Source organism: Pogoniulus pusillus, chromosome 8, assembly GCF_015220805.1.
Source record: "Pogoniulus pusillus isolate bPogPus1 chromosome 8, bPogPus1.pri, whole genome shotgun sequence".
Lineage (NCBI taxonomy): Eukaryota > Metazoa > Chordata > Aves > Piciformes > Lybiidae > Pogoniulus > Pogoniulus pusillus.
The window spans coordinates 3091276-3109081 of NC_087271.1; the positions used below are offsets into that span (position 1 = coordinate 3091276).

The 17806-nt window shown below is 50.5% G+C and overlaps 1 protein-coding gene across 5 annotated transcripts in view; it reads right to left on the reverse strand.

Annotated features, from left to right (window-relative positions):
• TM2D1 (TM2 domain containing 1) overlaps window positions 1-17806 on the reverse strand; it is a 63861-nt gene that overhangs the window by 16841 nt on the left and 29214 nt on the right. For 4 of the 5 annotated variants that reach the window (XM_064147031.1, XM_064147028.1, XM_064147025.1 and 1 more), the window contains 3 exons: window positions 9388-9491; window positions 3436-3651; window positions 9-159 (listed from right to left, as the gene is read on the reverse strand). The gene's annotated coding sequence lies outside the window, so the exon portion shown is untranslated. The remainder of the gene's footprint in view (window positions 1-8; window positions 160-3435; window positions 3652-9387; window positions 9492-17806) is intronic. The other variant, XM_064147027.1, reaches the window with a different exon arrangement.

A 17806-nucleotide genomic window follows, 5' to 3' on the forward strand; every position in this document is an offset into this window, starting at 1 on the left:
TGACTTACTTTCAGCGGGGCACGGGGCGGGCGGGTGGTAGGGCTGCGGGCATTGCCGCCCGGCACGGCGCTGACCTCTCAGTCTCACCTGAGTCAGGTTAGGGCCTCCCAGTCCGTAGCTTCATCCCGAATCCTGGGGATGTTTGGTGAAGTTGAGTCGCTGTAACGGAATCACAGACTCACAGACTCACAGAATTTCTTAGATTGGAAAAGACTTCCCAGACCATGGAGTCCAAACATTGGTTTCACACCAACAAGTCTTTGACTAAACCAAATCCCTTAGCACAACATCTGATCACTATGAATCGCTGTGGTTGGAAAGGACCACCAGGACCATCCAATCCAACCTTCATCCCACTAGACCATAGCCTCAAGCGCCACATCCACTCTCAAACACCTCCAGGGATGGCAACTCCACCACCTCCCTGGGCAGCCTGTTCCAGTGCCTGACCACTCACTCAGGAAAGAACTTCCTCCCAACATCCAACCTAAACCTCCCCTGATGCAACTTGAGGCCATTTCCTCTTGTCCTATCATTAGTAATTCAGGAGAAGAGAATCAATGAATTCTTTCAGTTGGAAAAGACTTCTAAAATCATCGTGTCCAACCATCAGCCTATCACCACCACAGACATCAAAGTGCCTTATCACTTTGGGTGTCACCTCAGCACAGATCCTTGAATGATGGAATGCCATTGGAAAGGGCTGCCCAGGGAGGTGGTGGAGTCGCTGCCCCTGCAGGTGTTCAAGAAAAGCCTCAATGAGGCACTTAGTGCCATGGTCTAGTTGTTTGGATAGGACTGGGTGCTAGGTTGGACTGACTGAGCTTGGAGGTCTCTTCCAACCTGCTAGATTCTAAGATTCTATGATAAGTTAATCTGCAGTGAACCTCTGCAGATTTGTGGCACTTTGGAAAGTTTAGGTTGGAGTTAGTCTGACCAGTGGGCATTTCAAATCTCATGGCAACACAATAAATTCTCTGTGTTACTATGATTCTATGATATTAGGAACAATTTCTTCCCCAAAAGGGCTGGCAAGCCCTGGAACAGGCTGCCCAGGGCAGTGGTGGAGTCCCCATCCCTGCAGGGGTTTCAAAGCCCTGGAGATGTGATGCTGAGGGACATGCTGAGGGTGCAGTGGTGACCTGGCACCGCTGTGTTAGCAGTTTCATAGAATCATAGAATTAACCAGTTTGGAAGAGACTTCCAAGCTCAGCCAGTCCAACCTAGCACCCAGCCCTGGCCAAGCAACCAGACCATGGCACTAAGTGCCTCAGCCAGGCTTGGCTTCAACACCTCCAGGGATGGCAGCTCCACCGCCTCCCTGGGCAGCCCTTTCCAATGCCAAATTGCTCTCTCTGTGAAGAACTTCCTCCTAACATCCAGCCTAGACCTCCCCTCGCACAACTTGAGACTCTGTCCCCTTCTTCTGTTGCTGGCTGCCTGGGAGAAGAGGCCAGCACCACCTGGCTACAGCCTCTCTTCAGGTAGTTGTAGACAGCAATGAGCTCTGCCCTGAGCCTCCTCTGCTGCAGGCTGCACACCCCCAGCTCCCTCAGCCTCTCCTCACAGGGCTGTGCTCCAGGCCCCTCACCAGCTTTGTCACCCTCCTCTGGACACCTTCCAGTACCTCAGCATCTCTTGAATTGTGGAGCCCAGAACTGGACACAGCACTCAAGGGGTGTCCTGAGCAGTGCTGAGTACAGGGGCAGAAGAACCTCCCTTGTCCTGCTGGCCACACTGTTCTCGCTGCAGGCCAGGATGCCATTGGCTCTGCTGGCCACCTGGGCACACTGCTGCCTCATCTTCAGCTGCTCTCTACCAGCACCCCTAGGTCCCACTCTGCCTGGCTGCTCTCAGCCACTCTGTCCCCAGCCTGTAGCACTGCTTGGGATTGTTGTGGCCTAAGTGTACAAGCCTGCACTTGGCCTTGTTAAATCTCATCCCATTGGCCTCTGTCTACCCATCCAGCCTGTCCCAAGTTCCTCTGCAGGGCTCTCCTACCCTCAAACAGATCAACATCTGCTCCTAGCTTGGTGTCATCTGCAAGCTTACTGATGATGGACTCAATCCCTTGGTCCAGATCATCAATGAAAATATTAAAGGTCTCTTCCAACCATAATCATTCTGAGTTTAAATCATCCAAAGTCATGAAGCACATCTGATAAAGCCTGAGGAGATTCATTAATTCTTCAACTACTCCAATGTAGCATAAAAAAATCACCAATCTTAGACAATATTAGGGCATTTCTGAAGTGGCCCAGTACCAGATGTTGGCAGCAGTTTGGCCATCTCGGCCTTGCAGCCCAGGCAGGCAGAGCATCTTTGCTCCACTCCAGCTGTCCTGCATCACTCTGCAAGGTTTCTGTGGCTGAGTGGAACTGGAAAAAATATTTCCTTTCAACCTGTGCAGTTTTCCACTCTGCAATCATTTTTTTCTTAGAAGGTTCATGCAGGTATTAGCTGCAGCCAGGCACTGCTTGCATTTAAGCCGCTCTGCCTTGGCGCCGAGAGCTGGTGCAGCTCCACCATGCCGCCCCAGGGGGCAGGAGACAGGGACCGCTGTGACACCCAGCCCTTCCCAGGGCAACACTAGCTGCCATACCAGCTCTTCTGTTTTATTTGGGAGGAAATGAGTGTTTTCTAGCACTCATAAACCACTGCTATTTCCTTTCTCACACCTCCATGTAGTTTTGGGTTTGGCTACACAGCCAGGATGGGAGGATTAGACTGGGCACAGCTCTAATGTCCTTGGGGGGGGGGGGGGGGTAAAGGGGGAGGGGTGCCCCTTGCTGCGTCCCAGTCGTTGCCTCAGATGTGGCACCTGCTGGCACCAGTGCACATTGTAGCAGCTGAGGACAGGTTGGAGCCTGTTCAATTTAGCTTTTTGTCTTATGAAGGGACTAGACGTGAAGGAAAAGCCAAATGTGTCCTCGGAGAAAACGCAGTGCTCCAGTCAGGGGCCCAGCAGCAGTGCTTGTCCCCTTGTGCTCTGCGAGCTGTGGAAGCGTGGGGGCAGGAGTGGGGCAGGGATCCCACTGTGGGCCAGAAAGCTCATCTCAGGGTAGCAAAACTGAGCCCAAATTGTGGCAATGACTCTTTGGCTTGGAAACAAGCCCAGGCATGGGCTGACCTACCTCACAGGGTAGCAGGAGCTGGATGCTTCCTCCAAGTAGGGGATGCAGGGGAGGGAGGGAAGGAGAGAGCCTCATCCCCTCCCCCCCCCCAGTCACTGCATGAATACACACCAGAAAATTAAAATGTGCTTTAAAACCAGTGCAGATGCACTGAACAAGGAAAGTTCCTCCCCACCAGCCCCTAGGCAGCCGATGCTGAGCTCTCCTTAACACTCCCCTTTCCTCACACTTGGCTCCTGCCCCCTGTGCTCTCATCCATCGCCTCCCCCTGCAAAAGTCATTCACTATTATTTATTTATACCTTTTATTCCTGAGGCCCTTGGCTGAAGCTTCCCTGGGATTTGGTGGAGGAGCCAGACGGAGATCCAGTTCCCTGCCTCAAGCAGGGTGAGAGCCATGCTGGGAGCAGGTACCCAGAGGACTAGGACTTGGGCACCATCTCCTGCGTTCTCACTCCTTTTCTTCCACCTTTTCTTTCTCACTTTCTTCCTGCCAAAGGAAAGGTCTCCATCAGCACCTAAGGAAATAAATGGCATTTATTATTTATTGCTATCAAAATGTGTCAGCTTGCCTTGGGACACAAGAAGAACACACTATAGCCCACTGGCAGGAGATTAGAAACTTTGGGTTCAAAAAGTGTAAGAGGAGAAATGTGGGTGCTTTGCAGCCCACCTTAGAAGGAGAAGCACTGGGATGTGCTTCCAGGGAGATCTGCACAGCATGAAGGTGCTGTGTAAAAATGAGGAGCCTGCCACCCTGGCACTCCCTTGTTCAGTGAGGTTTCATTTATCACCATTTGAGTTGTCATCCAGGGGAAGAGATATGGCCTGAAAGCTCCACTCTGGCCATAAACACCAAAGCCTGCACATGAGCCATTGTTCTGGCAGAGAGATGCTCTGCAGTGTGATGTGTGATCACTCCTAGAATCATAGAACCATTTTGATTGGATGAGACCTTTAAGATCACTACAGCCAACCATTAACTCAGGACTGCCAGGTCACCAATAAACCATGTTCCTCATCAACACATCTTCAAGGCTTTGACACCCCTCCAGGGACAGGGACTCCACCACTTCCATGGGCAGCCTGTTCCAGAGGTTGGCAGTCTTTTGAGGGAAGATTTTTTTTCTTATGTCCAACCTAACCCTCTCCTGACACAGCTTGAGGCTGTTTTCTCTTGTCATAGAATCAACCAGGTTGGAAGAAACCTCCAAGCTCATCCAGTCCAGCCTAGCACCCAGCCCTGTCCTATCAACCAGACCATGGCACTAAGTGCCTTATTCAGGCTTTTTCTTGAACACCCACAGGGATGGCAGGTCCACCACCTCCCTGGGCAGCCCATTCCAATGCCAATCACTTGTCCTGTATGATTTGTTACTTGGGAGAAGAGACCAAGACCTGCCTGGCTCCAGTCTTCTGTCAGGGAGTTGTAGAGAGCCAGAAGGTCTCCCCTGAGCCTCTTTTTCTCCAGACTAAACAACCCCAGTTCCCTCAGCAACTCCTCATAGGACTTGCTCTGCAGAGCTTCACTGCCCTTCTCTGGGCCCACTCCAGCATCTCAGAGGGCAAAGCTGCAGCAAGCAAGTTGATGACAAATTATTTGTACTGAATTTTGACACATTGGATATTTCCATCTCCCTCTCCCTAGATGCAGAAGGTAACGAATGGCTTCTGTCTTGCTGATATGCAACTGTCACAAATTTTCAATCATCTTCTCAATTCAAGAGAGATGTTGAGGTACTGGAAGGTGTCCAGAGAAGGGTGACGAAGCTGGTGAGGGGCCTGGAGCACAGCCCTGTGAGGAGGGAGCTGGGCATATGCAGCCTGGAGAAGAGGAGGCTCAGAGTTGACCTCACTGCTATCTACAACTACCAGAAGGGAGGCAGTAGCCAGGTGGGGTTGGGCTCTTCTGCCAGGCACCCAGCACAGAACAAGGGGACAGAATCTCAAGTTGTGCTGAGGGAGGTCTAGGCTGGATGTTAGGTGGAAGTTGTTGGCAGAGAGAGTGGTTGGCATTTGAATGGGCTGCCCAGGGAGGTGGTGGAGTCGCCATCCCTGGAGGTGTTGAAGCAAAGCCTGGATGAGGCACTTAGTGCCATGGTCTGGTTGATTGGCTAGGGCTGGGTGCTAGGTTGGGCTGGCTGAGCTTGGAGCTCTCTTCCAGCCTGGTTGATTCTGTGATTCTATGATTTTCCAAATAACTGCCCTGTCCAGTTGCCAAGATAGACACATGGATGAAGAGTGTAATATACCTCAACTTTAGCAAAGCTTTGATTCTCTGATTCTGTGAAGGCTGCTTGTCATTGCACAGATCCACAGATCTCCTGATGGAGTTGCTCACATGTGGTGAAACACTGACCTTTTAATTCCTGCTACTGGCCAGTCTGGCTACTGAACCTCTCAATTTAAATGTTGATGGAGATGCAGCAAGAAAAGGACTGGGGCAGCATTACCAAGGCGGTGGCTTTGTCCCATGGCTTTTACCTGCCGAAGACAAGCCAAGACTGGAAGTATTTATTGGCCCAGTACTTCAGCAACACAGCATTAATTGCCTCTGCATGTTTTGCTAGGTAGTTAGCACAAGGGTATTAATGAAAATAGCACCACTTCATTTTAAAATTAACTGCTTGGCCATTCAGCAACATCAGCTGATAAATTATGGCAATAAATTGGAGACGGAGATTTATGCCACCATAACTTGGGCTGGGGCCTGCAGGCATGTGCTGGTGGGGGGAGGTGAGGACAGGGTCCGTGGCTAGCACTCCCCACCTCACTCACCCACAGGCAGCTCCATGATTATTTTAAATCCTTCCAGAAATTTGAGTCCAGGAGTTTCATGACCTTACAGGTCAGTTTTGGTGCTCCATTAAAATAAATGATGTCCCAAGGGGCAAAGGGACCCTCCTTGCCATGGGTGGCTGGATGCAGGGTCAGATCCTGGGGGACGAAGGGACCCTCCTTGCCATGGGTGGCTGGATGCATGGGCAGATCCTGGGGGACAAAAGAACCCTCCTTGCCATGGGTGGCTGGATGCATGGGCAGATCTTGGGGGACAAAGTGACCCTCCTTGCCATGGGTGGCTGGATGCAGGGTCAGATCTTGATTGCCGTAACCAAAGAGTGGCTGCCAATGGGTGCATGTCCAAGTGGAGGCCAGTGACAAGCAGAGTCCCTCAGGGATCAGTCCTGGGACCAGTCTTGTTCAACATCTTTGTGGGTGCCATGGACAGAGGCATTGAGTGCACCCTCAGGAAATTTGCTGATGACACCAAGCTGTGTCGTGCAGCAGACAGGCTGGCAGGCAGGGATGCCAGCCAGAGGGACCTGGACAGGCTGGAGAGATGGACACAACCCAACCTCATGAGGTTCAACAAAACCAAGTGCAAGGTCCTGCATCTGGGTCGAGGCAATGCCAAGCACAAATCCAGGCTGGGCAGTGAGTGGCTGGAGAGCAGCCCTGAGGAGAGGGACTTGGGAATGCTGCTGGACAAGAAGCCCAACATGAGCCAGCAGTGTGCACCTGCAGCCCAGAAAGCCAACCAGAGCCTGGGCTGCAGCACGAGAAGTGTGGCCAGCAGGTGGAGGGAGGTGATTCTCCCCCTCTACTCCTCTCTGCTGAGACCCCACCTGGAGTACTGCATCCAGTTCTGTACCTCTATGACAAGAAGGATGTGGACATGCTGGAGTGAGTCCAGAGAAGGGTCCTGAGGATGCTCAGCGTGCTGCAGCAGCTCTTCTATGAGAACAGACTGAAAGAGTTGGAGCTGTGCAGTCTGCCGAAGAGGAGGCTGCAAGGTGACCACCTTGTGGCCTTCCAGTATCTGAAAGGGGCTATAAAAAAGCTGGGGAGGGACTTTTTAGGCTTTCAGGGAGTGAAAGGACTGGGGAGAATGGAGCAAAGCTGGAAGTGGGGAGATTCAGCCTGAAGGTGAGGAGGAAGTTGATGTGTATGAGAGTGGTGAGAGGCTGGAATAGGTTGCCTGAGATGGTTGAGGCCCCATCCCTGAAGGTGTTTAAGGTCAGGCTGGATGAGGCTGTGGCCAGCCTGATCTAGGGTAGGGTGTCCCTGGGCATGGCAGGAGGGTTGGAACTGGCTGACCCTTGTGGTCCCTTCCAACCCTGACTGATTCTATGAAGACCTGTTATTGTTGTTGTTGTTACTGTCAGTAGCCAGTGAATGGTAGATATAAATTAAATATCCAGAGAGGGTATAAACATCTAAAGGGTGGAAGTCATGAGGATGGGGCTGGGCTCTTCATAGTGGTGGCTAGTGGTAGGACAAGGGACAATGGGTACAAACCAGAGCACAGGAGACTTCACCTGAACTTATGGAGACATTTCTTTTCTTTGAGGGTGCTGGAGCCCTGTGGAGGAGGCTGCCCAGAGAAGTTGTGGAGTCTCCTTTTGTGGAGAGATTCCAAACCTACCTGGGCATTGTAATCCTGGACAAGCTGCTGTGGGTGGCCCTGCTTTAGCAAGTGAGGTTGGACTCGATGTCAAGAAGGCCTTTCCAACTCCTAACATTCTGTAGTTCTGTGAATTGCCTCTTGCTTGCCAGCACTGGACCAGCATGTATGCCTTCGTCTCCCACTGCTCCCTTGCACTGGGCAAAGCAACGCATCTTTGCAGCTCAAGTCACAGCCAAACCCACCTCTTTCTCCAGACTCTTGGTGGTCATTTGCACTCTTTGCTCAGGCCAGAAAGGCAATGCATGAGCAGGAGCCACAACCCACCCCATGCCACAGAGATACTCATCTGCAGTGGCTGAACAGCAGCTCCCTGCCTTGGGCAGTGAAGAAAATGGGAACTGTTCCTATAAATGTGATTCATACAACATAACACCTGCCTGCATGCTGCATTATCCAGGCCTATTAGAGGGAAGGAGATGTAGCCAACTGTTTTGCTGTATGGGGCTTCACTTTCTTTCCCCCTGCCTCCATCCCTCATTGCCCCCCAGAAATGCCCTAACCCAGGGCCTCATTTTTTTTTCCCCTTTCCAAAGCTAAAGAAACCCTCTTCTCCCAAGATGCTGCCTTTTGTTATGGGGTGGAAGAGGCCCAACTTTTGGAGAAACTTCAGCTGGATGTTGCCTTTCTAAATAAATGTGACAAATTTAATAGGGTAGGAGAGGTATTTGAATTATTGATTGTTAAATATTTAAGCTGCGAGTCCCCATCCATCAGTGGGTGTGAGAAGGCTCAGGGCAGATTTATGATGCTGGAGTTTTCCTGGTTAGCTGGCACTTGGCATTTCCATTAATTATAGCCCACACATTGGTGGGGGGGGGGGAGGTGTTCAGGATTTGTTAGAAGTATTTATAAAAGATGTCCCTATTATACCATTTAAATATTGTTTGTGCAACTGGAACGTGTTTTCTATTGGGGATTAATACACTGTTTGATTTAGGGGAGAATTAAATTAGAAGGTGTATGTCTCAGAAGATGAATTCTTTCTTTGAGGAGGGTTTCCACCACTGGAAAGCACAAAGTTGGTTGGTTTGTTGTTTTTCTTTTCCTTTATGTATAATTATTTTGTTCTGTGTGTTTCCCAGGGACTGCAGGTGGGTGAGGAGTCTCAAAATTGCCCTTGGCAGTCAGAAGGGGGAGAAGAGGTATGTGGTGGGGAGTGGGCAGGACGAAATCCATTCTATTTAGTATAATTTAGGGACTCCCCCTCCTAACAATTTCCTTATGGAGGATGCAAACTCTGAGGCAGGAAGGGTCTGCTTGAGGACAGGAAACTGTCCTCAGGTTAATAATGCAGCTCCAAAATACACCCTCCCCCCCCCCAAAATATGTAGCTGTATGATTGATTGCAATTGCTCAAGAACAGCCATTACAGGCCCTTAGGTAAATGCTCTGCATTAACAAAGTGCTTTAATTAATAGATATTTACATCAGGTAATAGCAGGAATTGCTCTGAGCCTGGTATAAGACCAAGAGAGGCTCCTAAAATTTGTAATTCAGGGAGGAGTGGGCACAAGTTTTGTGTCTTGGTGCCCTATTGCACCTTATAAAAATACATCTCGATGTCATGAGCAGCAAGAAAATCTCCACCCAGCACAAGCACTGCATTGCCCCTTGCCTGGGCAGCCACACAGGGGGTGACAGAATCACCTGCTTAGAAAAGACCTGAAGAGCATCAAGTCCAACCCTAACCTAATCTCTTCCTGTACACAACTTGTAAACCATGTCCCTTAGCTCTTCAACCAAGCATCTTTTAAACACCTCCAGGGATGGGGACTTCACCACGTACCTGGGTCCTGCACAGCATGGAGGGCAGCCACGTTCTCAGAGCTTTCACAGCCTGCCAACGATCTCCTCATGCCTTTTCTCCCAGTTGTTCCAAGTCATGAGTTACTGGCAAGAGAAATTAGTATTGCTGTGAGATGTGCAACTCTGCACCCAGGCTCCATAGGGATGAAAGATGCTGGAGCTGGGGAAGATACCCCAGATTGTTTTGGAGAAAGTGACCCTCCCCACCCAAAGCATTTTTAAGTCCTAACATCTGCTTTCAAAAAATCACCAGTCCTGTTAAGATAGAATCAGAGAATCACAACATTGTTTGGGTTGGAAAAGACCTCTAAGATCATCAAGTCTAACCATCAGCCCACCACTGCCATGACAATTAAACCATGTCACAAAGTGCCACGTCTGCATGAATTTCTTGACATGTCCTGAGATGGTGACTCCACCACCTCCCTCGGCAGCCTATTCCAGTGCTCGACCACTCTTGCAGTAAAGAAGTTTTTCCTGCTATCCAGACTGCTGAGCCATCTTGTCTAGGCTGTGCTTTTGCCAGGAGAGGCTGGAGCAGGTGATCCTTGAGGGCTCTTCCGACCTTGCATTCTATGATTCCATGTTGCTATGACTGGTGCTTATATAATTGCCAGGCTTGGCCACCTCCCTGTGTTACCCACCTGGTTTAAGGCCAGGCAGGATGAGGCTCTGGCCAGCCTGATCTAGGGTAGGGTGTCCCTGCCCATGGCAGGGGAGTTGGAACTAGATGACCCTTTTGGTCCCTTCCAACCCTGACTGATTCTATGACCTCCCTCCACAGCGCTGCTGCACATGCAATTACAGACATGCCCTTACACTGCTGCACTTCTCCATCACCTCGGGGCAGGGGCTGGCCTTGTGCGACCCACAGGACATGGATTTCCCTGCTGTAGAGCTCCCAGACCTGTGGCTGTATGTGAGAAGTGGAGCTTTTACATCCCTCTCAGCTCTAAGACGCGGTCCTCGGTGGTGGCAAGGTGACCACCAGGTGGTACCCACCCGAGGTAACCCTATAAATGGCATCAGGTTATGCCTGTCAATTAGTTATTTATTTAATCCCCTTGCAACCACAAATTAGAAGCGGCCCTGCTAAAACTCCCTGGCCTATCCACAGATTTTAATTAAAACCTAAATAAATCATGTTGGTGGCTGCACTTGCATATAAACAATGAGGGAGATGGCACGCTTACAGCGGCTTGTCAGCGTTGGGTGACTAATGAGTGGCTGTGAAAATACAATCTGAAGGGCCGGAATTGGAAGCAGATTCCTCAGCTAACGAAGGGCACACGCGAGCCCGCCGCGGCCATCGCGGCAGAAGGCACCGAAACCACCTCTTGGGGCTGGGTGGGGGGAAGGAAAAATGTTGTTAAGGCCAGCAGGACGAGGCTTTATTAAATAAAGTGCGGCGCTGTAATGAGATCTTGCAGCTGCAGCCTTCTTGCCACGTCGGGGAGCTGTGTTTTCCCCTGTCCTTGCAGCAAACAATAACCATATGCCGGGGTCCTACCAAATGTTTGTTTGGTTTCTGCAGTTGTACACAAGGAGGCCTCAGAAAGAGGAGGGTTTGTTGCACCAAGCGCCTGAGAAGAGCTCTGAACCGCGCTTCCAGAAGTGCTCACACCGCCGCCCGCTGCACCGTGTCTCCCTGTTGCACCCCCGGCCCCAGCAGCCGCAGCTGGGGATGTCCAGCACGTCCTGGGGCTGTGGATTGTGTTGCTCCTCCCACCCTGGAGCACTGGCCACGGCCCCGTTAGGAGGCAGGCCAAGTGAGACTCCAAAGTTAAACAAATTCCTCTCCTGTGTTATACAAACTCTCCGTATCTGATGGGCCAGGGGACGAGCTGTTGTTTAGCGCAGCACAAACAAGTTTCTGGTTGATGGAGCAGAGAACTCGGCCACCTGATGATGAAGCCCGTGAGATGATGATGTCCAGCACAAGCGGAAACTCCAAGGTCCTGGTCAGCTTTGGAGCTCAAAAAGCCTCTGAACTAAAAGCCACTTTATGAAGCAGTGTTCTCCTGTCTAAAAGCAACAACCTTAGCCAAGCTCTGCTCAGGGCATTCAGGTTCTGCCTGTAGCCACAGGGGCTGAGCACATGGGGCATTACTGGTGCTTTCAGGGACCATTGCCAGGGGACTGCTCCTCAGGTGAAGAGCTTGTTGCTGCAAGCAACACAATGGTGTGATTGGCTTGGGCATAGCTGTGTTCCACTGCAGAGCTCCTGCGCTGCAAAGACTCCTCCACTCCACATAGACCCTTCCTTCCTTAACAGACTCCATTGTTTTCATGTGGACTCCTTCATCTCCATCCCTCCTTGCACAGACCACCCCTTCCATGCATAGAATCTCTCGTCCCTGGGTCACAGAATCATAGAATCAACCAGGTTGGAAGAGACCTCCAAGATCAGCCAGTCCAACCTAGCACCCAGCCCTAGCCAATCAACCAGACCATGGTACTAAGTGCCTCATCCAGGCTTTGCTTCAACACCTCCAGTGTCAGCGACTCCACCACCTCCCTGGGCAGCCCATTCCAATGCCAATCACTCTCTCTGACAACAACTTCCTCCTAACATCCAGCTTAGACCTCCCCTGGCACAACTTGAGACTCTGTCCCCTTGTTCTGTTGCTGGCTGTCTGGCAGAAGAGACCAACCCCACCTGGCTACAGCCTCCCTTCAGGTAGTTGTAGGCAGCAATGAGCTCTGCCCTGAGCCTCTTCTTCTGCAGGCTGCACACCCCCAGCTCCCTCAGCCTCTCCTCACAGGGCTGTGCTCCAGGTCCCTCACCAGCTTCGTCACCCTCCTCTGGACACATTCCAGTATCTCAACATCTCTCTTGAATCAAGGAGCCCAGAACTGGACACAGCACTCAAGGTGTGACCTGAGCATCTCCACTCCACATGACCCATTTCCTCCATGCACAGACCAGCAAACCCCCAGCACTGCAGGAGTGCCCCAAGGCCTGTATTTGTGTTTCAACCGAGATGTTTCCGCCAACGCTTTGGGTGTGAGAAACCAGTATTTTCTCAGGGAACATTTTCTCCACCAAACATTTACACCATACCTAAGTTTCAAGGTTTGGAGTCTTCCCTGACAAGGGACTGAGAATCTCCAGGTGAGAGCTGCATCTCCCTAACTGCACATTCAGCTTGGAGCCAGAGTTCCTCAAAAACACCCAAGAGCACAACACTTACTGCAGCCTCCTGAGCCACACAAATGAGTTCCAGGAAAGACCAAGAAAATATCCCTTGCTCCAAAACTATTCAAGCATGATGCTGTTTCCACCAAGAATGCTGGTGTTAGCACCAAGAATGATGCTATTGCCACCAAGAACAATGGCATTTCCACCAAGAATGATACCATTAACACCAAGAATGATGCTATTTCCACCCAGAATGTTGGCGTCACCGACAAGAACCATGCTATTTCCACCAAGAATGTGGTGTTACCACCAAGAACAATGCTATTTCCACCAAGAATGCTGGTGTCACCACCAAGAACCATGCTATTTCCACCAAGAATGTGGTGTTACCACCAAGAACAATGCTATTTCCACCAAGAATGCTGGTGTCACCACCAAGAACCATGCTATTTCCACCAAGAATGCTGGTGTCACCACCAAGAACCATGCTATTTCCACCAAGAATGCTGGTGTCACCACCAAGAACAATGCTACTTCCACCAAGACTAATACCATTAGCACCAAGCCTGATGCTATTTCCACCAATAATAAGGCTTTTTTCCACCCAAGAAGGATGTTATTTCTTTTGAGGGTGATGGTAATTCACCCCAGGGCATCCCAAGCAAGGAAATGCCTGGAAATGAGAGCTGAACCATCTCACTTGCCTTGGATTTTTGGGTTTCTTCCCCCCCCCCCCCCAAGCAGCTTTGTGAAAAGAAAGAAAAATATTATTGTGTCTGCTGCTTCTGCTATCCAAAATTTGGTCTTGACAGGGGGAATAAGGGAAAAAAATAGGAAGAAGAAGAAAAAAAAAAGAAACCAAACCCAAACTCAAACCACTCCCAACTGCAGCACAAGCTCATGGAAACAAGATGTGGCACACATGAGGCTGTCCCAGGGAGAAAGTTTGCTAAAAATAACATATGCAGATTATGTACATAAAATGTCATGAAATATCAGCACATAAAACCGTGTGGTAGTTCAGGCTGTTGCAATTACAGCTCGAATGTGCCAGATGAAGGACACGCAGCATTTGGTGCATCTGCAGTGGGAGCCAGGCGTGGGGCCAGCCTCTCTCCCCAGCCATTGCCTGAGGCACTGGGGACTCTGGCTGGCCTTGTCCTGTAGTGCTGAGACCCTGAGAAAATGGAGGGAGATAGGGACTATTACTGTTACTGTTGTTGATGTTTTCTGGTTGAGGAGGGACAGGGATGGCTCTTGGGTTGTTTCTGAAGCCCCCCATACCTCAAGAGAGCGTGTCCAGAGAGGGACCACGAGGATGATCAGAGGGCCAGAACATCTCTCCTGTAAGGACAGACTGAAAGAGTTGTGGCTGTTTAGTGTGGAGAAGAGGAGGCTGCGAGGTGACCTTCTTGTGGCCTGCCAGGATCTGACGGGGGCTACAGACAAGCTGGGGAGGGACTTTTTAGGCTCTCAGGTAGTGACAGAACATGGGGGAATGGAGCAAAGCTGGAGGTGGGGAGATTGAGAGTGGAGGTGAGGAGGAAGTTGTTGAGCATGAGAGTGGTGAGAGGCTGGAATGGGTTGCCCAGGGAGGTGTTTAAGGCCAGGCTGGATGAGGCTGTGGCCAGCCTGATCTAGGGTAGGGTGTCCCTGCCCATGGCAGGGGGGTTGGAACTTGATGATCCTTGTGATCCCTTTCAACCCTGACTGATTCTATGATTCAAAGGGTCCATTTTCAGGAGCTGTGTTGGGGGCTGCTCAACCAGCCAGAAGTAAACCTGGACATGACTGTGGTGGAGCTGCCAAAAACCACTCAGCCTGGAGGATCTGCGGTTGTTGAAGTTCACCTGGGTGCAGGATGGGGCTGCAGCTGGCCAGCAGGACCTCTGCTTGGAAAGTAAATCTCACAGAAGGTGATGTTTTTACCCGGAGCATCACTCAGTCTGGGTGAAGCAGAACCCTGTGGATTACTTTGCCAGAGGAAAGATCCTAGTAACTCATTTTTCTTGCATATGGGAGGATCTCAGTGTGCTTTGAGGCACTAAGGAGGCCTGCCAGACCCCCCTGAGGTCCTTCAGGGTGGCAGTAGGAGGCGGCTGACATTCTCCGCACTCCCTCTTCGGTCTTCTGTCTGTGATATAAATTTTCCTTGAGTTCTGCTTTTGTTCTTTGCATGCATCCACACACTGTTTGTTTTCACACTGGGACCTACATAACTCATTTTAATATGGACTGGGGCAGCAGAGTTGGGCTGGAGGGGTGTTGCAGGGATGAGGGAGCTCCAGCTGCAAGGAAGTCATCACTTCTCCACTCTGTGAGGGGCCAGCAGGGGCAAGGGCATCCTTTCTCCTCATCGTCCTGCTGGAGCCCTCAGTGCTGGTAGAAATGGTGTTGGATGGAATACTTGTAAGGGACTTTAAAGACTGCTACATCACTGCCACTGGAAGAGGACCTTGGGCACAAGCAACTTGGAAGAGATTGGTTTGATCATGAAGCTCCAAGACGATGGCAGGAGCAACAGCAGGCTTGCATTGCTTTCATGTAGAATCACAGAATCAACCAGGCTGGAAGAGACCTCCAAGCTCAGCCAGTCCAACCTAGCACCCAGCCCTAGCCAATCAACTAGACCATGGCACTAAGTGCCTCATCCAGGCTTTTCTTCAACACCTCCAGGGATGGCAACTCCACCACCTCCCTGGGCAGTCCATTCCAATGCCAATCACTCTCTCTGTGAAGAACTTCCTCCTTACATTCAGCCTAGACCTCCCCTGGCACAAATTGAGACTGTGTCCCCTTGTTCTGTTGCTGCTTGCCTGGCAGAAGAGACCAACTCCACCTGGCTACAGGCTGCAAAAGCAGCAGTGCAAGTTGTAGAATCATAGAATCATAGAGTCATAGAATCACAGAATCAGAATGGTCTGGGTTGGAAGGGACCTTGAAAGGTCTAGCCCAACCCTCTCTGCAGTAAGCAGGGGCACTCTCAACTCGATCAGGTTGCCCAGAGCCTTGTCAGGCCTCACCCTGGATATCTCCAGGGATAGGGCCTCAAATACCAACCTGGGCAACCTGTTCCAGTGTTCCACTACCCTCACAGTAAAGAACTTGTTCCTAACATCCAAAGTCATTCCCATGCACACCCCTTCAAGCCAGTTTCTTCAAACAAACAGTGCTCTGGGAAAGCAGCTGGCTGAGATAACTAAAGGGTTTGGGTGCTAGAGGGAGTTGGCCTTTAGCTTTCTCCCTGCGTGCACAAATCGGGTCCTTATCTTCCACCCACTGCCTACGCCCGGCAGCACCACAGCTTTTAAAGATAGTTTCAGCATTGTTCACCTAGGAGAAAGTAATTGGTCAAATTTAATTCAAAGAGAGATCAATTAGGAAAGGTTGTGATAGACACTTAGGTCACCAGCAACTCCTATAAATTGCGGGTTGGATTTCCTCCTTTGCCATACACCAGTTTGATGTAGGAAATGGCTCATTTGCAAGCTAAAGGTTTAATTAGGAGAAGAAAAAAAAAGGTCAGCAGAGATCAGATGTGAATTGCAAAGTGCTAACGACGTTTACTGCAGCAATGTATTTATCGAGAGCTGTGCTATAGATCTGCTTCCTCTCTGCCCTGAATGCTAATAGCACCCCTTGGAGTCCTTCCTATCAACAGAAAACTCATCGATTATCCGTGGGATGCTTTAAAACTCTTTGGCACCCACTCCCTTTTTATGATAATCAAAAGGCTCTGCTAGGACCCAGAGCCTCCTTTACCCATCTCGTTAATTGTGGAGCCTTCTTTCCAGGTCAGGTTTCCAGAATGTGACACCTTTCAGATGGTTCTTTCCTCTCCCATCCATCGCAATATGAGCTTTGCAGAGGGTATTTATTGCTCCTCTTCATCAGGGGCATAGTCACGACGTCATTTGTGCAGGAAATACTGATGTGATGAAAATTCATGGTGTTTCTCCCTCACCTCACTGTATTCTGGGTTTTATGGGTGTGCAAACTGCAGAAATAAAAGAGTTCTGCACAAGCTCTCTTAAAAGCAACGGGAGCGGTAGTAATGTGATTACACGAGGTTTTAGCTCATTGGCAAGAGTGCTGAGCTGGCCCAAGGCAGCAGAGCCTAAAGTCAAGCTGTGGCACCAATCTCTGCTTTTCAGTGACCTTTGGGAACCAGGGAAGAGGAGTCCAAGGGAGGCTCAGTGGCGTTTTGGGTGCTGCTGGCTCAGTGGGTGGCAGAAGGATCATCAGCCCCCTGTATTGCTTTGGACACTGGGATGTATCTCTCTGATAAAAGAATCACAGAATCAGTCAGGGTTGGAAGGGACCACAAGGATCATCCAGTTCCAACCCCCCTGCCATGGGCAGGGACACCTGACCTTAGATCAGGCTGGCCACAGCCTCATCCAGCCTGGCCTTAAACATCTCCAGGGATGGGGCCTCAACCACCTCCCTGGGCAGCCCATTCCAGGCTCTCACCACTCTCATGGTAAAGAACTTCCTCCTCATATCCAGTCTGAATCCGCCCACCTCCAGCTTTGCTCCATTCCCCCTAGTCCTCTCACTCCCTGATAGCCTAAAAAGTCCCTGCCCAGCTTGTTTGTAGGCCCCCTTCAGATCCTGGCAGGCCACAAGAAGGTCATCTGGGAGCCTCCTCTTCTCCAGACTGCACAGTCCCAACTCTTTCATAATGTGCTCTGACACATTGCTGCTATGGCAGACAAGAAGGAAAGTATTATCAGGGCATCAAAAATGATCCAAGAGCTGGAGCACCTCTCCTGTGAGGCCAGGCTGAGAGACTTGGGGTTGTTCAGCCTCAAGAAGAGAAGGCTCCAGGGAGACCTTCTTGTGACATTTCAATACTTAAAGGGGTTGGTCAGAAAGCTGGGAACAGACGTTAGAGCAGGGCCTGTTGGGATAGGACACAGGGTGACAGTTTGAATTCAAAGAGGGAGATTCACATGAGACAGAACAAAGACATTTTTTTACAGGGAGGGTGGGGAGACTCTGGCCCAGGTTGCTGAGAGAAGTAGTGGATGCCTCATCCCTGGAACCAATCCAGGTCAGGTTGTTTGGGGCTCTGACTAGTTGCTGCTGTCTCTGCTTACTACAAGAGGGTTGGACTAGATGACCTTTAAAGGTCTCTTCTGCTCTATGATTCTATGATCACTTGTTCTGCACCTTCAGGATCTCCACGAAGGCAGCCTCTTGCTGCTCCCTGTTTCCTGCAGCTCAGGGGTGTCTCCACTGGTGGGGTTGGCAT